We start from the raw sequence: 23,186 nt of genomic DNA, 5'->3' as shown, positions 1-23,186 counted from the left end.
CTCCTTGCGAAATGGGTGTGACCAGAAAATTGGTCATTAAAAAAAAACGTAGCTGTGGCTAGTGATATTGCGGTGAGAATGAGGAAGAAGTGCAGTTAACTGCATCAGTGGAGGAGAATGACGGCTGAAGAAATAAGGTTGTGTTTTCATTGTTGCTAGCAAACTAACTAGCTCACCAAACACACACAGTACCCAAAATCAGATAGCCAACAATAAACAATAAAAAACGAAAGTAGAAGATCATTATACTATGTAATCTACTGACTTACTATGTAATTAGCCGATTTACTAGCAGGATCTGCTGAGGTTTGTGTCTTTCAGTTGAGCGAAACGGTGCGTCTTGTTCGTTTTGTGTGTTTGCCTTAAAGGGCTTGTAGAACCCTGGAGTGTATGGATGGGAAGAAGGACTTGGGAGACGGGAGAGTTTCACCAAGCTTCATGCTTCTTTTATTTTTAATTTTTTCTGTGCATGCTTTTCAGCATTTTCTCACTTGTGTACACACACACAAACTCCTAAAAGGACAAACATACAACACATAAGTAACCTCCCCAAGATTACACACAGGTGAGAATCATCACGCGTTACCTGCCGACTCAACCCGCCTCCTCTCCATCCACAGCTGACCCTCAACCATACCCCCGATGCCACAGGGCATTCTGGGCATTTTCTAACTCAAAGTGAAAAATACAGGGTGGTGTCAATGCAAACAGATCACTTCAGGGTGTTACTTCAGGAACAGCGATTACATTGCAAATTAATACCTCCAAAGGGCAAGTATTAATTTTGCATAAGCCTATTTCTTACATTCGACAACAAAATTACTTTATGTCTCAGTATCTCAAAATATTTTGAAGATTTCTGGAAATTGTGACTCGTATTATTGTAGTAAAGTAGATTAGATTTTATTTTTAGACTTTAGCTGCACATTCACTCCTTCAATGCCAAACAAATGGTTTTCATTCACATATCTACAGTATGTCTACACAATTTCATTTGAGTCATATCGTGTTTAGAATTTTTTTTTGCATGTCTCACAGTGTTAATGAGTGCTATATCTGCAGTGTAATCAACAGCAAAACACACTCAATGGCAGATCTTGGCACTGATGGGAAATTAGCTTAGCGTGTCCAGGCCTCTAATTGTGCGAGTTGCTTTAAGTTCAGACAGATTCTTGGGTTGCTTTTGGATATTGTGCAGATTAGTGTCTCACTCTCACATGTGGCGATTTTCAGTTTTACTTACCGAGTTCGATATTCAAGCTCTCCATGGTTATCGAGCAAAAAAAGCACATGCAGAAAGTTCATTTAAATATTGTTTCCTTGCACTGCTTTGCAATGTGAACAATGCACCCAATTATTTATAGTTTACACACAAATTTGGCACTTGTTATTTGGGATTTTGGTAAAGCAGAGCCTGAAAGCGTACCATGCGATTTGGATCATCTGTGCATCATATGATGGAGGTCCACACACCCAAAGCAGTTGCTCTATTGGTCGAAAACCAGAGTCGAATTTGATGTGAAACTTTGCTTACAAAATGTATTCACACCAGAAGTTGTACTTTTACTAAATTCCTCTGCTAAAAAGCAAACATGACTGGGCTTCAAGAGCAGCAAAAGAGAGAGTGAGACACTAATCTGCACAATATCCAAAAGCAACACAAGAATCTGTCTGAACTTAAAGCTACTCGTGCAATTATAGGCCTGGACACGCTAAGCTGATTTCCCATCAGTGCCAAGATCTGCCATTGAGTGTGTTCTGCTGTTGATATATCATACCACAGAAGCTCTGTTAAAACGATGATCTGTTAGAGCAACACCGAGCTACACGTAGCAGTGAAGCAGAGACGATTACGGATCTGTAGCAGGTTTACTGGGTGTGATGCTGCCCTACACAATTAGCAGCATTTGCGTGGTTTTTTGTGTAATTGTATACTGAATCACATGTTCTATGTGTCATAATTACATTTAATGTATTTTTAACAATCACCATTTTCCACACCTAGATGTTTCTAGCCTTATCACTTACAACTCTAAAGCTGATGAATGCAGCTAGAATTGCTCAAGTGGAAGGTGTGTGAGGAAGCTATGGAGGAGCGTTATTGTAAGGGGGTATCATAATGGAAACTGTTAGTCTGTGCTGACTTGAGGTCTGTGTCAAGTGTTCTCGAAGACAACGGTTAACAGACTTTTGAGTCGAAGATCCCCTTTGTGTTGCTGCCCCTGACCACACACACACACACACACACACACACACACACAGCTATTGCTGCCTGCATAACAGACATAGCACTGTTCTAACACTTTTTAAACACGTTCAATTTGCCATAATTTCTAAGTAAAACTTCTGAGATTTTTCTGCAGCTCCCAGTTTCAGAACCACTGTTTTAATAAACGCCATCAAACCAAATTCGGGCTGCTATGCAGAACCTGTATAGTATTGTCCAAGTGGTTCATTTGCCTTGATATTTCTTTTTTTCTCTCTTCTTTAAAAAAAAAAAAAACTCAGTGCTTAGTTTGGAATGTTGTTGCTGATTGGAGTATGTTAAAAAGTGTCATTTGCCTGAATACTACTAAAATTTAGTTTGAGTTAGCAGTTATACTTATTCTGTTATATTTAACATGGACAGTGTTGTTATCAGGGTCGGTAGCACATAGTTTTGCCACCTCACATCTCCAGGGTCTTAGGTTCGATCCTGAGCCCGTGTTTGTGTCTTTGTGTAGTTTTGCATGCTCTCCCCATGTTCATTGGGTTTCCCTTCAGGGTCTCTGGTTTTCCTTCGACTGTCCATAAACATTGTTGTGAGTGTGTGAGTGCATGGTGCCCTGCGATGCACTGGCGTCCCATCCGGGGTGTATTCTCCCACCTTTCACCCAGTGCTCCCAGGATACACTCCGGATCCTCCACAACCCTGACCAGGACAAAGCGCTTACTGAAAGTGACAGGGAGTGAGTGAGTATTGTTATTGTGAACAGCTATGGTTCATTTTTCTAGGCAGGTTCTACGAAGGTTAAAGTGTTCTAACGTTTTAAAAATGTACCTTCTCGCAACCCTGTAATAAATATTAATCAATTTTACTGGAACATAGCAATAAAATTCCCATAGAACATTCAGACAAAAAGTTCCTCCAAGTGAAAATGTTCCTGTTCGAATGCCCAAAAACATGAACAAGCCTTGAAGCAAAGTCAGAAATCATTCTGCTAATGTGTATTAAGTACAAAAGGTCTAGTTGTGCATTTATGTACGCTGACATGCTAGAAAGCAACATGCAAGTGTAAAAAAAAAATAATAATAAGTGCCCCGAATATGAAATCTCTATAAAAACAATTTCCCGGTCCACTGCTGCCCAGCGACATTGTTGTATATAAACATGGTGTTTGATAAAATCATAGATGATGATAACATTTATACAGTTATTGTGAAGCCAACTGTGTTTGATTTCAGAGTGTGACAATATGTTATTAAATACTGCAGTATATAAAGAGATGTGCAGTAGTTATACTGTTAGTTATAATAGTATGATATATGATATATAATAATGATTATTTCTAGTTGTGGCACGCACCTTTACATATGCTGCAATAATTCTTCAAAAAATTTAAAAAACAACAACCCACGGTCTGTGCTTGTGCAGTAGTGTATGGCATAACACGGAATACTGTTTGCGTAGGCTGAATGTTTCTCCCCCTTCCTCCTTGGTTACTGTGCTTAAAACAGTCTCGTCACTTATAATACACTGATGCTACTTAAAGTTGCATAGCAACATATTTTAAGGTGCTTTACATGAACTCATGGAGGTTGTTTTTTTGCCACTTGTGTGATCTCTATGGTGCTGTACTGACTGAGGAGGATGTGATGGTGCTCTCCTGCTTGCTGTCAGTGTAAATCCCCAACCTGTCTTTTTTTCTGCTACAGTGGTTAAACCATGCAGAGGTTGTGTTGCGTGTTTAAACTGAGACTCAGAAACTCTGAAGAGAAAGTCATGCAGCAGACGACACACATCTGGCATTTTATTGTCGTCCGTTACTGTTTTTAATTCTAGTTCAGCTCTCAGACTTTTGGGGATGAACAGTTCTCTTGTTTTGAACATGCATATTGCAGTTTTGTCGTTGCTAATAGTGTGTATGTGCTGTGTGTGCGCGCGCGTGTGTGTGTATGTAGTTCGCGCTCTGAGCACCACTTCCTCTCAGAGCAGTGGGGAACGCCACTCTGTAATTTTCCATCTATTTTTACATGGCAGGAGGAAGGCAAACACCCACATGTGTGCGCACACACACACACACACACACACACACATGCAGTGAGGGGGCAGGGAGGTGGTTTGGTGGGCTAAGCTATCTCATAGATCTGCTGTGTGACCTTGGCAACGGTCCAGATGTTGCTATCAACACTGTCATCGCATGCGCAAGGACAACAGCAGACATACACACTCACAGCTTGTCACACGTACTGACCAAATTATAGTGTGTGTGTGTATTAGATGAGAAAGAATTCTGAAATTTAAAGGAATTGTCTAAGAGCAGATGTGGACAGAGGTCTGCAGCCAGTGTGTGTGTGTGTGTGTGTGTGTGTGTGTGTGTGTGTGTGTGTGAGTGTGGATGCAGACTTGGACTCAGTGAGAGTAAAAAGCACAGCATCCAGTAAGATCCAGCCCAGGCAAGGAAACCATTAGACAAAATCTGATCTTATACACACACACACACACACACACACACTGTAGCTAGCTATGTCTTAAGACGCTACCAACTGTCAGAATGATAAATCTGTTTTCCACAGCTACATAAACAGCAACATAGTCTGAAAGAAAAAGAGTGGGAGTTAAAAAGCAGAAAGTTAGGCAAACTATTGAAAACAATGACAGAAACAGGCATTAAAAGGTGTAAACATTGATATGAGAGAAGACAAGAAACAAAGAGACAGGTAAGACATAAGAAAGAGGAGAGACAAGTGGCTATGTGACGCTTAGTGAGAGAAAGGGATAAAAGTTCACGCAGTGGAAAGGCATGTGGATGACGTGAGGGAGTGAGAAGGCTGTTTCCTCGCCTCTAATGAAAAGCAGCCGAGCCACCATGTGGAGTGCAGACTGAGAGGAGCTGCTAACAATAACTCCCTGTCTTAAGCTACGCAGTATGCTAATATTTACATATTTACATCTCAGAAACGTCACAGGCGTGCACACTGCGCTTCACAGTCATGCTTTAGGTGTGAAAGCTCCTGCTCCGATGAAGACGTGGAACGCAAGTTTATCAAGCGAAGTTCAAACAATTCATATTTCTCAAGCCTCATGAACACGCATGAGAATATAAAGACATCATATCTCATAAAACGTGTGTGTTCGAGTGTATGTGTGTGAGCAAGAGAGAGAGAGAGAGAGAGAGAGAATGCTCAGAGACTCGTAGTGAGACAGAGGATGGCCTTCTTTCTGAGCATATAATTAGAACAGATATCAAGTGACCAGAAAGACAAACAGTGTGATAGAAGTGTTATTTTTAAAAGCTCACACACTGACGTTATGATCAGACGGGGTCATATGTTCACCACAATCATGAGAAGATTACTCATGAACGGCCCACTCTTGTAGTATTTACTACTTTGGAAGTCGTAAGTTGTTGACAGCTCAGAGATCACAGGTTCTGTAGCAGCGGCAGACCAATGGAAGTGTACTTCTAATTCTCCCACATATCTGATGGAAAATATGATATTAACAATGAGCTTGTCTTGGTTCAGGTGTCATGGTTGCATTTATGTTGTTCATATTAAATATTTAGGCTATGTGCAAGATAGCTAAATCATTAGTCTCGATCATTAGCTAGCTTACACTTATGTGATCATATTTCCCAGCTGCTTAGCAACAACCACTTGAGCTGCGAGTGTATCATGTCCCATGACATAACCCAAAACATGACATAACCCAAATTAAAAGCAAGAATACACCATAATACAAGCTATATTTATATTATTTATATTATTAATATATTATATTAATGTACCCTGCTCCACACACTGATTGGGTTCAATAACACACACTCGTGTGGAGCTAACCTTACGTTTAAGTCTGGTTAAGAAACTAATCTGAGACATATGATTAGATATTAAAACTGAGCAAATTTCAGTTCCTAAATGATTTTGCCAGATACCGATGTTTGTGCTCAGTGTAGACGCGCCGTGATGGAGGAGCGAAGGGAAAAGCGATGATGTCATAGAGGAAGTTGAGGACCTTTAAACAGGAGCCAAAAGAATGTTCCTTTCCACTTCAGTCCCCTCAGGCAGGGCCGTAACCACTTCCTTAAGAACTCTCACTTTTCCACAATAATCCCGTCTCACACTGACGCCCCGTCCACACGTACAGTCATTTTCGAAAATATCTTCATCCACATGAAAAAGCGAAAACAGTTTGAAAACACTCACCACCCCAGCCTAGTGACAGAAGGTCTTAAACTGACTTAAACATCTCAAGAATAATGTTACTAGCATGCATACTGAGTGATAGTGAAGGTGAAACACCAGCATGGCCAAAAAAGTCAAGGATTCTCTCACAAATTCGGAAGCTTCATCTTCATTAACAATCCAAATCAGCAGGGAGAATTTTAGCACATGGATTTGCACCTGGACAAGAATAGCAAAAAAACCTCACAATGACAAAGCACTGAAAATGGGCTACTTGCGCAAACACTTCCCCATTATAACCCAAATGGCACTTCTACCATGTCCACTAGAATGCCAGTGGTGCTATTTTATACCTGGGGTCTGAAGGAGCTCCTTAACATGAACATCTGAAAATGTAAGAACACTTGCAAGGCTCCTTTTAATAAGCTGGAGAAGGGTGTCAGACATCATGTCAGCTTCATCATACATAAACAACTATCAAAGTAAGAAAATACCTATTAATAGAAACAAACACCCAGGCTAACTTTAGCCCAGCACTATGACTTTATTGTAAGAGTGGAAAAACAAACGTTTGACGTTGCTGTCTGTACTGCTGGATGTAAACAGTGCTACCGGCGATGCGAGATTTACGCTATTTAAAAACAGACATATGTCATAGCCCTGAGTGCAAGTAGGCCATAGTGAACTGGTTAAATACACACAGTTGATTAAAGTTAAACATGGAACAGGTGAGTTCAGCATGCAGGGGAGTAAGAGTAGGCTGAAGGCTGGACTGGATTGGGATGTGGAGAGGTGTCGTCTTGGCTCACCAGTGGAATCAGGATCAGATATGACACATTCTTAAGTGTGGACTGACGAAGAGGTGGAAGTGCTGCTTAAGGTTACGCTTGAATTCAGCAAATTCTTATCCAAAATCTCAGTCTGCGGTGCAGTTTGTAGCATCGGAGTGGCCAATTCTGGAGCTGTACAGTGTGTGTCATATCCTGGTTTCTCTGAAGGGTCTAATAATAAAACAATAAAATAATAAAGAAAGTAAAATTAAATGGCAAACACGTTATTAAATAAGAAAGTACAGCCCACAAAGTAACAATCTGGTCAGCAGCCACGATAAACTGAATCCTATAGCATGTTAATAACACGCACAAAACCAAAAAGATATGTTTTTCTGTCCAAACCAAAACAGTGAAAATGAAGTTTTAAACAAATTTTCCATTTTCCTAAAAATTTCAGTTTTCAGTGACCCAAAAGCAGCATTTTTGTTTGGACAGGGGACCAAAACACAGAGAAAAAACTCCAAACCAAAAATACTGTATCTGTATATGTGTGGATGGTGGATGGGGCTTGAAATCCTATTATATATCATAATAAGCCCCAGACCCAGATACCTGGTGATTGTTAGGATATTTGGCCTGTTCAGTTATTCCAATTTGGTTGTTCACTTTCTTCTGGAAAGTCTTGCAATAACTCTGAAATAAGATTTTACGTGGGGCAGTCGTGGCCTAATGGATAGAGAGTCGGACTTGCAACCCGAAGGTGAACCTGAAGGTTGTGGGTTCGAGTCTCGGGTCCAGCAGGGACTGTAGGTGGGGGAGTGAATGACCAGCGCCCTCTCCCACCCTCAATACCACGACTGAGGTGAGACCCTTGAGCAAGGCACGAACCCCCCAAACTGCTCCCCGGGCGCCACAGCAAAAAAGGCTGCCCACTGCTCCGGGTGTGTGTTCACGGTGTGTGTGCGTGCACTTGGATGGGATAAATGCAGAGCACAAATTCCGAGTATGGGTCACCATACTTGGCCACAAGTCACTTCACTTTATGTTATGCTCTGCTCACTAGTTAGCCATATCTCATAGACTCTCCACATCTCTTTAGACTAAGAATATGAAAATCCCCAAATATACAGTATACATCTTAATAATTAGCAGTATAAACAGTACTTCTAGAAATAAATACACACATATCCTTAATGCTAAATTAAATTATTAATGTTAAATGAAATTATATATATAGTTTAGGAACCTTTACATATATATATATATATAAATTTTTTTAAGGTTTTAATACATAGAAATATATATATATGGTTTTCTGAAGCAGTTCTATGTATTAAAACCTTAAAAAAATAATAATAATAAAATAAATAAAGGGATATAGATACAGTTTTCTGCTAGATAAAACCATTCTTTTTTTTTTCCTAAGAATGTATTTATAAATGAAATATTTCATATTCATTAGAAATATTTACTTGGCTGATGCTTTTATCTGAAGCAGTAGTGTACAGTTGAGCAGTTGAAGGTCTTGCTCAGGGACTCCGGGGATTTGGACTCACAATCTTCTGACCAGTAGCCCAAAGCCTTCACTAGACAACACTGAAGTCCATTTTTAAACTGCTGAGTCAAATGCAGCGGAGTCACGTGCTGTCTGTGGCCTGTGCTAATTGTACTGCGTGGTGGTGGAGTTAGCAGTTAGCAGCTCTCACCGTGCAGAAAACAAAGGATGCGACTGTCCGTGGCGTTTGCTGAGTGACATGCTTACTCAGGCAAACATTAGTCTTGCTCTCAGCTGTCGTGAAGTCTGTAGTGACAGCTCGAGAAGATATGATTTCATCACAGAATCAAATACAGAGCCAGGACTTGACACACTGAGTAATAGCAGCTCTAAAATAATTATAATAATAAATATATAATAAATAATTATGTGGTAACAGTATCGATGATGTGTCTTGTAATATTTAACATATATCAAAGTTTTAACACAAATATGTGTTATCAATTTGTGTCAGATATGCTACGAGTCAAAACAAGACAAACTCAGTACATTGTCATGTTAATTACGTGATTTACTTGTCAATTAAATTCATTATTTCTTATAAGATTTACATCAAATGTCAAACATCAAATTAGGATTAATTATTTGAAAGTTAGTTAAATTTGACAATTTTTTTTGCTTAACGTAAGGTGTTAATGTTAGCATGCATTAGTTCTTCTGGCATTAACTGTGTTAATTTTAGCATTAGTTCTCCTGGCGTTAATGGTGTTAATGTTAGCATTAGTTCTTCCGGCATTAACTGTTTTAATGTTAGCATTAGTTCTCCTGCTATTAACTGTGTTAATGTTAGCATTAGTTATCCTGGCGTTAACTGTGTTAATGTTAGCCTAAATTCTCCTGGCGTTAACTGTGTTAATGTTAGCATTAGTTCTTCTGGCGTTAACGGTGTTAATGTTAGGATTAGTTCTCCTGGTATTAACTGTGTTAATCTTAGCCTAAATTCTCCTGGTGTTAACTGTGTTAATGTTAGCATTACTTCTCATGGCATTAATGTTAGCATTAGCTCTCCTGGCGTTAACAGTGTTAATGTTAGCATTAGCTCTCCTGGTGTTAACAGTGTTAATGTTAGCATTAGTTCTCCTGGCATTAACAGTGTTAATGTTAGCACGAGTTCTATATCATTATCTCTGCATATGCTAGCTAGCATATATATTTTATTGAGACTGCTGGCTATCTATGAAATTATTAGACATTTATTAGCTTTCGGAGCTAGGCACCTAACTCAGGTTACTTCAGTTTTTTGTGTCCATGCACAGCAAATTTTAATTAAACATTGACTCAGGCAAAAGATGAAAAAGAATTTTTCAAAGAGGCTATATGCTTTGCAGTAATTCTACTAGAGTAAACTTGTTGTAAGTTTTATACTTGATATCTGGACCACACTGCAAGATGTATATATTCTTATCCGATGTTGAAAATGTGCGAGACTCTCGATTTCACATATTTCTTGAGTCAACATATTTTTGTCCCGTATCATCCTTCAGTCAATACAAGATTTACCCAGAATAAAACACCACACAGTTTCAAATTATGCATACGAATCAGAATCGCGAACAGTGATCCTGACTCCCAGAGCCTTGGATCTCACAGAATTTCAACATAACATCAGATCGAAATGAACACGACAGTATATGACACATAACAGAAAGATTACTTGTTTTTTTTCTCAGGATCAGGTCTCTTACAGTTAGGTGGTTTCACCATTTGAATGATTTATTATTTTTTTTTAACTCCTTGAACCCACTCCACCATTCCTCCCCATGTTCACGAAGCTCCACATCCCAGGATCTACTCTACGGTGGCCCATAGAGTACAGGTCCAGAAAAGTCAAGAACCAATGAGAGTAAAACTACATATACTTCATTTTGTATTTATTATTTACAGCATATGCTCTACATGTTTACATTTACACTCTATGCATTTTCTCAGCCGCTGTTGTCATGTTTTTGCTGTCTGTTTTCCAAATGGGTTTTTTTCGGCGGTTTAATCCACTTTTGCTAAGGCCAAGGCTAAATCCAGCTAAAATCCACATGCCAAGGTTATTTCTACAACAAAGACATATAAAAACATCTATTGCACCTATAAATTGTAAATATTGAACATGTTTAATATTTAAAATGTTAAATTTAAACAATATATTAATGTGACTGTGAGTTTATTAAAGGCGTTAGGATTGGGTTTTACACACCAAACACCACAGGATAATGTGCACAGGTCTTTTAAGCTTATTGGGACCCCTTTTCTGATAAATCTTTTGGGCAAATCAGCCTTCAAACTGGCCTGGTGACCCTCTAGTGTGGCCATCTCAACACATCTCTTTTAACAAATGTTCTTTTACTTTATTTAACCATATAATTTAATCATCCCACAACAACTGCTGTGGTGTATTTAATGTCATTCTCTTTGAATATGTGCCATCAGGAAAATGAATAGTCAGGCACTTGCTTATCTGCTAAAAGCAGCAGCCACACACAATCTCTCACACTTCATCCTGTCTCAGTTACAGCTGTCTATCTCCAACATACGTCTCCCGTTACACACCCTCACTGCATCTATAGCTTACATCACAACCCACCCTGTATAAACACTATTAGTGTGTGTGTGTGTGTGTGTTTGTGTGTGAGAGAGAGAGAGAGAGAGAGAGAGATTCCTCAAATTCACATTCCAACATTTACTATGCCAATGCATGGGTTCTACACACACACACACACACACACACACTTTCTCTCTCTCTCTCTCTCTCTCTCTCTCTCTATGACCAAGTGCCACTCCTATTCTCCTCCCCCACTGCACACACTGATAACATAAACAAAGTGACTTGTGAAAGTTTTAATTCCTCATGCTGTGTACCAAGAGGCCAAGCGTAAGGCCTAACATGTGACACTACCACCACCGTGCTTCACTGGGGAGATGCATGTTTTCATTTGGTCTCCACCAAATGTAGCACTTTGTGCCAAGGCCAAAAATTTAATTTTGATCTCATCAGACCAGAGAACCTTTTTTTCCACATGTTTGCTGAGTCTCCATCATCTCTCTTCTATAAACCTCAGCTTTGCGGAATGTGTGGGCTGTGATTGTCCTGTGAACAGCATCTTCCACCTGAGCCGTGGAAGTTAGAGTTACTTCAGAGACTACTTTAGAGTACCTTTAGAGTTACTCTTGGCTACTTGGTGGCTTCTCTGACTATTGATTTTTGGTGAATGGCCTCCTCTAGGCAGAGTCGTGCTTTTGCCATATTCTTTCCATTTTTTTAAATAATGGATTTAATGGCACCCCATAGGATGTTCAAAATTTGGGCCATTGTTTATAAACAAACTCTGGACTTGTTTCCAGACTTGTTCTGATTGTTCCATAGTCTTCATGATGTTGTTTGTATAGGTATGTGCTCTACTGAACACCAGGAACAGGTGTATTGATATTGAGATCTTGTGACACTTTAATTGCACACAGGTGGACTCCATGGCTTCTGATGGCAACTGGTTGCTCCAGAACTACTTTTGGGGTTTCATAGCAATGGGGGTGAATACATATGCAAATTATGCAAACTTTCACATTACTAAATTTATAAATATTTTTGCAAATTATATAGATTTCTCCCCTGTCTTCTATGTTATGGACTGTTTTGTGTAGATTCTTGACAATAAAATCCCAATTAAATCTGTTTCAGTTCCAGGATGTATGTGGAATGTTCAAGGGGGTGAATACTTATGCAAGGCACTGTAAATGCTCATACTTTAATCAGAAAACCTGTCTGTGTGAATTATTGTTACAGTAGTCTGTTACAGCAAGACATCAGTTATCACTCCCATGATACTCAATCCCTCCATCATTCTCACTATAGTCCAGCCCTCTATCATTCTCACGATACTCCATCCCTCTATCATTCTCACTATACTCCATCCCTCCATCATTCGCACTATACTCTATCCCTCCATCATTCTCACGATACTGTATCCCTCCATCATTCTCACGATACTCTATCCCTCCATCATTCGCACTATACTCTATCCCTCTGTCACTCTCACTATATTCCATCCCTCCATCATTTTCACTATACTCCATCCCTCCATCATTCTCACTATTCTCCATCCCTCCATCATTCTCACTATAGTCCATCCCTCCATCATTCTCACTATACTCTATCCCTCCATCATTCTCATTGTCCCTCAGATACTATAATCCTTATGTCATTCATGAAAAAATGATAACAGTCGCTGCCTCTCTCTTACTCGTTCTCACTATACTCCATCATTCTTACTATACTCCATCCTTCTGTCATTCTCACTACACTCCATCCCTCCATCATTCTCAGTATACTCCATCTCTCAATCGTTCTCACTATTACTCCATCCCTCTGTCACTCAGTATATTCCATCCCTCCACCATTCTCATTATATTCCAACCCTCCATCATTCTCACTGTCCTTCCGATACTATAATCCCTCTGTCATTCATGAAAAAAAAGATACCTGCCACTGCCTCTCTCTCTCTCTCTCCCTCTCTCTCTCTCTTTCTCTCTCTCTCTAACTCTCCATCTGTCTATCTTGCAAATGGCATTCCATACCTGTCTAGAGCCAGGAAATATAGAGAGTCTGAGATGACAGTAATTACAGTGTTAGCTGTCAGTCTCTGTCATTTTGTTTTTCCTTTATTTGGATTTTTTGTCTTTCAAAGTCAGGTTTTGATGAATCAATCCTTCTCTTTCAGTCTCTTTCGCTCACTAGCTCTTTTGTTGTACACATGTGCTGTCAGGATCACATGCCCAGATTCCAAACAGGAGTCATATGTGTGTAATTCATGCTAACACACACACACACACACACGCACACACACACATGTGCATGTCTGTCAACAATACAATTCCAAAATGTGAAGGTAATTTTATTAAGGCTAAGTGCTTTAGTCTCTGTGCTGTATTCCAAGGTGATATTTGAAGTTATTAGCAGTGATTACTGCTCCTTCTGCAGCCTGAGGGATTTCATTCCTCTCTCTCTCACACACACGCACACACACGCACACACACCTCCATGCACATACATAAACACATCTGTTGGCCACATGCTGTATGGCTGCCATGTCACTGCAGGATTATGAGATTCCTGTGACAGATTACAGTAGGATTAAGACACCAGAGGACACAGTCCACTGTAACACAGTATAAATTAGACCTCCTCCTCTTTCTCTCTTTCTCATTGTCTCTCTCTCAATCTAAATCTTAATTTATTAGAATGGAAAATGTGTACTGCCAGAGCCTGAATTTAAAAATATTTGAACATTAAAGCATAATACAATAGAAAGCTGAACAGTCCAAGGGGTTATATAATCATATGCTTTTGTCAATGATACAGTCTTTTGGTACGTTTAAATGTTTAAAATGTGTATTTAGTATAATGTAATGTGTATAGTGTGGTGGCATTTCAAAGATCAGGCTCATTAATGTAAACTGCAGTCTCTTTCTGATTCAGAGATTTATACCTTTGAAGGAATAAAGTCTAATAATGTACAATATGAAAGAAAAGATTGTTTTATGTCAATTTAAAATGGTAAAGCACAGTTCAGACTGTAAAGAGTAAAGGAGACTCTCTCTCTCTCTCTCTTTCTCTCTCAAACACACACACACACACACACACACACACACACACACACGCACACAGTAAAGCATGATTAGGAACCTGAGCATGTTTTTCTCAGGACTCAGGATGAACCATTTGCAGATCTGCTTTCTTTAGTCATGTGTATATTTCAAGTAGACCACATTTTTTCTCATTGACTTTCTCTTTGTCCATTTATTCTGCAGCTGTAATATTCCTTGCTGCAAGTAAAAAATATTTAGTTTCCACTCCATACTTTTTTCAACTGCAGTGTCTGTTTTGTAATTCTGATCAAAGTAGAAGGGAGAAAGACCTCTGTTGCTAGGTTACCATAGCCATCACAGACACAACAAAGTGTGTGCAGGGAGAGCTGGGCACCGAGTGTGTGCGTGTGTGTGTGTTTTTGTGTGTGTGTTCGCATGTGCGTGCATGCGTGTGTGTCAGTCAGACACACATATAAACAGTTTTTTTAAGCCAATATATGGTCAATATATGATCTTGAGCAAGATTAATATTTACACCTATTCATGTAGCACTCAGTAGCATGTGTGCGTGTGCTTGTGTGTGCGTGTGCTTGTTTGTGTGTGTGTGTGTGCCTTCATCTCATTATGAGGCCAGTGACTGGTTCACACACCATCCTCTTTGTGGTGACAAAAACATTGTGGCTACAAAATCTTGGTACCCATTAGAGAAAGGATTTAAAGGAGAAAGGAGATTCTGTCATTTTGGATTTGTGTTATTGTGAAAGTGTTGGTTATACATTAGTGTAGTGTGTATGTGTACTGCTGTCATACATTCACAAAGGTAACACATCTTAAACATAAAGTATCTTTCTACGTATACCTGTATATCAGAAATATACATAAAAATACATCACATATTTACACTGATGCATGCACAGATATTTTAGGGTTACTGTTATATGTTGGGAAAGTCCTTATACCAGAGACAGTTTTTTTCTCTGTGCCAAATGCAGCATCCAGACTTCATTAATGACTTTTCGACACAATGTGATGAAGCTGTTGTGGATTAGCTACATGGATGTATCTGTAAAAACAGAACAGCTACACCTGAGCTCTCTGCTCTGTACTAATACAGCACTAATGCAGCTTTCACTTCAGCGCAGACCTCTGACCAGGGTGAATATTCGTGAACTGTAAGGGAAATAAACTGCAAAACCCGGTTAGCGAAGCTTCAGGTGAGCTAGCTACTGAGCCTTGTTTCAAAGGGAAACTTAAAAGGCTTCTCTTTGGCCGTGTATTGCACTAAGGCCTAGAAAGTGTTATGTTGCATATATAGGGAGCAGGAAGCCTTTTGAGCTTTGGCCTACTCTCTGGTCTGATGAGCACCGTCACCATAGAAACAGCTGTAAATAATGTTGTGCCATCAAGCCTTTGGCCTACTTTTATGGAGAAACGTGAATGAACCAAATGAATGGACATGTGTTTGAAATGCCAATGTGTTTGAAATGCCTTGTTGATCCATTTGGGTTTAAGGGGCTTCTCACTTGAAGGATTAGGAGCCTGGACTTAATGGGTATTAATGGAAATAACTGCCTTTGAGCATTGGCAGTGTGGCACTATATATATATATATATATATATATATATATATATATATATATATATATATATATATATAATTCTATAGTAAAAAGAGCTCTCTTCTTTAATAACAATATATATATATATATATATGATCCGTGATTGTGATTTGATCTGTGTATATATTGTATGTATAGTACATATATTACACTACATACAGTTTTGTTTGCCCTCTGCTAGCACACTATATTTTTTCATACAGTATATAAGCTGCAATGACATGTTTAATCATCTATGTGTATGTTAAATATACACATCAGATATTAGAGTGTGTGTAAAGACAGGTGTTTTTGCGTGCATGTGAACGCAGCAGGGTGGGAGAATGATTACAAAGAGTGACTCAGCTTCTGAGGATATCTGGGCTGGGACTGGACAGCACACTTCCTGCGTGCTACAAAGTGCTGAGTCACCAAAGCTCCAAGAGACAGGAAATCCATCCGTCCCTCTATCTGACACATCAGTAGTCCTGAGAGAAGAGGAAGACAGAAAAAAAGAAAACAACAGAAAAAGAGAGAGGTAGAGAAAAGGGACAGAGAGAGACCAAAATGTCTAGAGCGTGATGTTTCTGTTGACACGGCGTAATGTTTTTTTCTTCATATAATAATAATAATAATAACAATTATTATTATTATTATTTGTAATTATATTAATAACATTAATATTATAATATTAATATTAATAATACAGTATTATTAATATTGTTATTATTATCATCATACCATTTATAAATTGAAATACAGTTTATGATTAACTGTGTATGAAAGAAAAAAACAGGAGCAACAGTTAAACCCAACAAAGTACAGTATAAAATTAAATAAATATAATGAATAAATGACACATTGTTCAGGTAAAAGATGAGAATGCTAAGTTACCTAAACAGGAATTATTAAATTCTATAGTAAAAAGAGCTCTCTTCTTTAATAACAATCAGTGTGCAGTACTACAACTCAGCAGCGCTAGTAGAAAGTACTAGAACTCAACCATCTCCCTCATAGACCGAGTTGTCTTTTGAAAGCAGTAGCACTGTATATCAAAAGTCTATAAAGTGATTCTGCCTCTTATGAGGTGTTTTCTACTAATGGTAGTTTATCTTGTTTAACAAATGTTGCAGGTTGCTTCAAGAACAGCAATTTTATGATGCTACTGATGTTTTACTGAGCTTTTATGTTGAAAAGAAGTGTAAATTGGATAAATGTTGGTTTATTTGCCAGAAGTTGTTCATGAGGTTCTATGCTTGTGAGCAGGTAGCTCAAATCCTAGGACTACTGGGGCTTAGTTGAGTTCTTAAAGGAAACCTTCACGCTTAAACACATGAAATAAGTTAATATTGAAATACAGTATATGTGATGTGTTTAGTGATCCTGGTGCAAAGTTGCTGTATTTTTGTTATTCCTGTGAGAAGCTAGCAGCTGTGTGTCACGCTGTTGTCACAGGGGGACATTGCTAGCGCAGTTACAATGGTGTTTAATAGGAAAAAAATCTTTAATATAAGAGATAACTGTCAGTTTTCACTGTTAGCTTCTAAAAACAAAATAATAAGAGCTTTTATTATCACTCACCATTTTCCAGCAAGGTTTAATGTCATATTAATGAGAAATCCAGTGTAGAAGTAGTGGAGATAACAAACATTGGACTCAAAGTGCCTGAATTCAGTGCAGCTCTATGACACACTTGTATGACTCAGAGACTTGGTTAGTTAGCAAGCTATGAGATGCCAAGCATGATGGTATTGACAGAGGTATTAGCATGAAAGTTGAAACTGTGGAGCCTGATCCATTTGAGAAGAGTGTACAGATGAGGAGGTGAGAGAGCTGGACTGACTAAAGTACTAAAGCGCCGCTGCATCACTCTCTGTAGGTAGAGATGAAGCAAGGACTAAATCCCACTGGCAGCACTATCAGCAGGTAGTCATTTGAGTAATGTAGGAAACCTTTAACCAAAGTGAAAATAGACCATGTCAAGGAAAGAAGAAAAAAGTCAACTCAGAATTTCATTACAAAGTAAATCCTAGATGCTGTTGAATATCCATCCAAGATAAAGATGAATACACAAGTGATTCAGGGTGGATTTTTCCTTTAAGGATGTGACTTTGTATAATGCCTGAAGCTCAGCTCTGGTTTCCAACTTTGTGATGAAAACAACTTCCCTCTCTGCAGATAACGTAATAAAGAGCAGGGAGTACACCTTAGCAGTACACCTACTTTATCACTCAAAATAATGAAAACAAGGTTTATAGCCTGCACCGCTGCAGTCAGGTGGCCTAATGTTAGCAATAATCGCTCTGCAAATAATAACAGTAAGACGATATGATATCACATATAGGCTAGGCGCTGTACGTACGTAGTTATTACAGTGACCACTTTTTGTTGATTATAGTCTGTGAAATTCAGAATGCATATAATACCAGTGACTCAGCAGAAAGTCTGCACCATTAAGCATCTTAGAGTGCATTGGGAAACACTGAACCAGGATCAGGCTCGCTGTGTTGACCAAGCCATGCTCTAAAAAAAGCACTACTGATTCAGTTATTTTTTAAATGCTGTTAGAGGAAGGGAACCTGATAAGGGTCGAAGGAGGTCATGGGGAGCTGACAGCAGCTGAATTCCTTCGTTCCCTTCTATAAAACCTTATACTCATAAATCCCTCTTTTAAATCTCTCAAACTTTCTCTCTCTTTCTCTTTTTTTCTCTCTTTCCTCCATTTTTCTTGCTCTCTCTTATTTCTCTAACATTTACACATGTTCAGTTGATTGCCTCAGGCCTTGTCACACCTTTCCTAAACATTTTACCCTTCTCAGACACAGAACATGTGTGGACATGCTGTAACCTTAATCTTAATAACATCTAACCTTCAAGCAACAGCTTCTAAACTTTGTAACGCTGCTTGGTAAGGTGTTTTTTTTCCCTTTTGAACTAGATGCTAAGCTCTGTAAATATAGTTTATACATGTGCAGACTGAATATTTTTCATAAAGTCTATCAGAAGGTTCTGGCTGATCAGAATATACAGTATAAGATGCATTTCCACATTAATGAATCCTTCTTCTATGATGTTTAGTGGAACACAGAACAGCTTCATAATTATACAAAGATCCTGCAAAAAGAGATCCTTTTTCCTTCTCTGATCAAGTGAAATCATATCTAAAGTAGGTTATTGCATACCATTCACATAATTCTGCCAAGACATACCAGCCCAGGCAGTGGTATGGGGATTAGCATAAACTGGAGTGTGTAGTGTCTGCTAAAGTCATTAGGGAACCTGGCCCCTGTTTGGAAATCACACTAATGGAGGAAAGAATGCTGAACACAGCACTTCAGCCTCACACATCCAGTCTGCCTTGCTTGCTTTCTCTCTCTTGCAACTTTGGTCTTTGGCATGGCTGATCTATCTATCTATCTATCTATCTATCTATCTATCTATATTGGTCTCATCTGTCTTTCTCTCTGAACTATCCTGTATCCTGCACTTCTATCTTCCTGTCTCTAGAGCGGTTTATGTTTTTTTGCATTGTGTTACATGTGAATTAGGGACGTAAGTCCACTTATGTAAAATGCACTTAATACTCACTTGGCCGCTGAGTGGTGTGGCTGTATCCTCTACAGGCACTGTGTTCAAGGGCAAGGTCAGAGATATATATACTATATTATAACCTGGTTGTGTCTAGTGCTCATCTGTTGATTCAGGAATCAGAATCAAGGTGTAATTACTATTGCCACTTAACAAAGAGAGGTGACGACTGGCAGCCACACAGGTCCCTCCATCAGGGGCGTGTCTGTCACTGTGAGGTTATTTTAGCTGGACAGACCTATGCAAAACTTGTGGACTGTCAAATATGAACCAGCCTTAACACATGCTGGTGCAAATATCTGCAATTTCCTGTCACAAAGTTGACATTTCAGACAGGCGTGAGATGATTGACAATGGTATTGTGAACTGCCAATATATTTCATGCTATAAAATGGCAAGCGGAAAACCTCTCTCCACTTTCTCCACTTAGAATTCTGGCTTAGCGCCGCTTCTGAAACAGTCGATGGAAACTTGTTTGTGTGAAGCCATAGTAACAGCACTGTTGCAGGTAGCACATATTATTATTATTATTATTATATTTATTATAATTATTATAATTATTATCATTATTATTAGGCCCAAACACACAATGGGTACACAATGTCACAAGCCTGTTTCAGACTAGTGTGACCTTTCAGTCATTTACACTTACAATAAAGAAATGCTCCATAGCCCATGATGAAGCCTTGGAAAAGGACAAATTCATATTAAACTGCGATGACATCATGTTGTATAATACAAAATACTGTATAGTGATTTCAGTTGCAATTCATGATCATTTTATCTGAATAGCAGTTTGTTCTATATTCTACATTAGGATGCATATAATTATTGTTTTGTTCATCGTATAGAAGTTCAGCTTGCTTCCCCTTGTCTGATATGTCCTGCTCGCTCTGAATGAATTCGTATTGATGGATTACAGCTTGTAAATCATGTGCTGGGTCTTGTCCATCAAAAGGTGACTATTTGCAAACTCGAAGATCAGCTTGCAGGCTATTATTTTCGTCCAGTTCTGATGGCATAAACAAAGCCATCCATTTAAGAGACTGACACAACCATGACTTATGAAAGTTTAAAGAGCTTCATGTTTAGACTGAGGATCAGAATCGATTTGATGACTGTGAGTCATGTGTTCCAGTGCAAGTTGTTTTTGTAGAGCTGCGTTTCATTGTACTGCCTGTTTTTCAGCACTGCTATTGTGTTATAGGTGACAAATCTTGATCATTTTTTTTTTCATAGATCCTTCCTGTGTTAAGTGGAGCAAGGTGCATAGCACGTAATGGCTGCCTCAGAGAAGCACAAAAACGTACTTAGTTTCTGGGTCAGTGGAAAATGGCAGCCTCAGTTCATCTCTGTTATCTTCCTTAATTGACTTGTGTATGTTGTGTACTGATACAAAGCTATTCATAGCTCAGTAAATGCCCATAAAATGTGACGCAAATTATCAAACAATTTTTTTGTAGGTCATTTGAGTAAAAGCAAAATACTTTGAAGCTGCAGTCACTATGACAGTCCAGCCTTCATGTTGCGCAGCCGCTTCTATAATTGGCTTGGATGGCACTGAAAAAGCAGTTTCAGGTTCTCAGGGTGCTTGTATTGATTTTTGCTTTACCATCTAATGATGATTCATGATTCTACACAGGGGCAGGGTTGAGCACTGAGCAGTGATGATTCCTTTTCTAATAGTGTGCTGGACTTGTTGGAATTGTTGGACTGGTTTAATAGGTTTATAAACTTCGACTTCTTTGTTCAGCTGTTTAGTGTTGTTCAGTGATGGACCAGTTAGAAATAAAATTGGGTTCTATTGTGGCTATTTTCAGGTAATGTAGATGTGTAAGAGGTGAGTGTGTTGTGTGCGAATATCCAGTTTGTGCTCATTTATTTCTTGTCCGCTATGTTATGTCAGGGTTACACCTGTAGTTAAAATCTCTTTTTCACCCTTTGAGCATTGTGCTGTATAATTGAGTTAGTAATGATGTGGCTGCACAAATGACCAAAGTGATGCATTCATAGAAATATGCACAAAGATTTATGTTTAAGGATTTTGTCCTAAATTACTTCCATTCTGTACACACTGATCTGCCAGTGTCACACTATGGGAAGTCCTGATCTTAAAATCTAGATATTCTGTATCACCAAGGAAATAAGGTATTTTCCCAAATCCTAAATGTGTGTTAGTGCAAACTTGGTTTGTGAGGTATCCAACAAATTGTCATAAATATTAAGAACAGAACAGAGTACATACAGTTTATAGAAGGTGTATGTTTATGTCTCTGTTTAATGAGACTCTCAATCAGAAACTATTGAATGAGACAAAGCCAGTACATCTGATTTAGGTAGAAATGGATGGACAAGCTGGTGGCTTGATATTTTTAGTCACACAGCATGAGGAACACTAGTGTATGTATAAACAATATTTGAAGGGTTGTTGCTGCAGTACTTGAAATCTGGCCTCTGCCACTCCATCGTTTCCTCGCTGGGTTTATAAGTGTGGAGATACGTTTCCTCTTCTCATGATTCGTTTCTGTTTTGTTTCATGTGTGTCTTGCATTGCAGTTAATGATTATTTTCCTCTTAAAAAGCACCTGTCATAGTTCCCATGCTGTGTCCGAACTTGCCATATAGACAGTTTTATATACGACACTGTATGAGGCAGCAGTGAGAGAGACACAGTCTAGACAGCACTGTAAAACATAAACTATTCAAACGTTACAGTTAGCTAACAGTCTGAAACCACAAAAATACACCACTAACCACTAACCTCTTGGCTTTTGTGGTTTTTAAACAGCATTTTTATTTACATGACATTTTACATTTTTATTTACAGTTTGGCTACTCTGATATCCAGCCTGTAAATTTTGAGCTAGAAGAAATCTCTATGGGTTTACTGTGCCCTGTGTATAATAATATAATGAATTATTCAGGGAATAAAATGTGTCCACTGAGAAAACCTCAAATTCAGACTCAGCACTAGTCTTCTTGTTTTCCGGCATTCTTGTGTCAGTATTTCCTGTTTCAGAGAGTCGAGCTGTTTTCAGGTTGAGATTCCTCAACCTGAGAGTCTGCATGTTTGGATTATGATTATGGATTTACATAATTCATATGATATTTTGTGCTGGAACACCAGGGTCTATTCAGGCTCTAACCACTCCTACGTGAAGTATGTGCTGGGTTCACTGCTGACCTGAAGTCACACTCGTGTCGCGCTCTTCCTTGCAGAGTATCACATGAGTGTATTAATAGTTGTAAATAGATAGTGAGACGGAGAGATCTCAGCGAGACAGGAACAGGACACACACTCAGGGTAGGACAGGAACACACCAGGCATTCGTCTGTTAGCAGACATGGGGGTAAGAGGAGAAGTGCTAGACAGCTGTCCTAAGAATATTGAGGTGCATAAAATATGCAGTGAAAGGCTTAGCTCACTGCAGAGAATTGCTTTATTAGTTATAGGAAACAAATACAATATTTTTTAAATTTAATTTCCAAAGAAAGATTTGTCATTCTTCACTAATAGAAGTCAAAAATGTTTACTGAAAGCAGTAGCAACCATAACGCATACAGTGCCATACAGTAGATCAGGTGTTAGTTATTAACAGACGACAGCGGTTAATACTGTGTATAAGTTATCACCCATGTTACCATTCCAATTAAATACATCACAATTTCAAAAAACAACAAAAAAAAATGATTCCTTTAAGGAATCGTTTAA

At 38.7% G+C, this 23,186-nt stretch overlaps 1 protein-coding gene across 17 annotated transcripts in view; it reads left to right on the top strand.

The window, feature by feature from the left end:
• The window catches only part of mbnl1 (muscleblind-like splicing regulator 1), a 64,327-nt gene that overhangs the window by 22,145 nt on the left and 18,996 nt on the right, over positions 1–23,186 (top strand). The gene's annotated exons all lie outside the window — the stretch shown is intronic.

Source organism: Pangasianodon hypophthalmus, chromosome 21 (assembly GCF_027358585.1).
Source record: "Pangasianodon hypophthalmus isolate fPanHyp1 chromosome 21, fPanHyp1.pri, whole genome shotgun sequence".
Taxonomy (NCBI): Eukaryota; Metazoa; Chordata; class Actinopteri; order Siluriformes; family Pangasiidae; genus Pangasianodon; species Pangasianodon hypophthalmus.
This window is presented reverse-complemented; position numbering and strand designations above follow the sequence as displayed.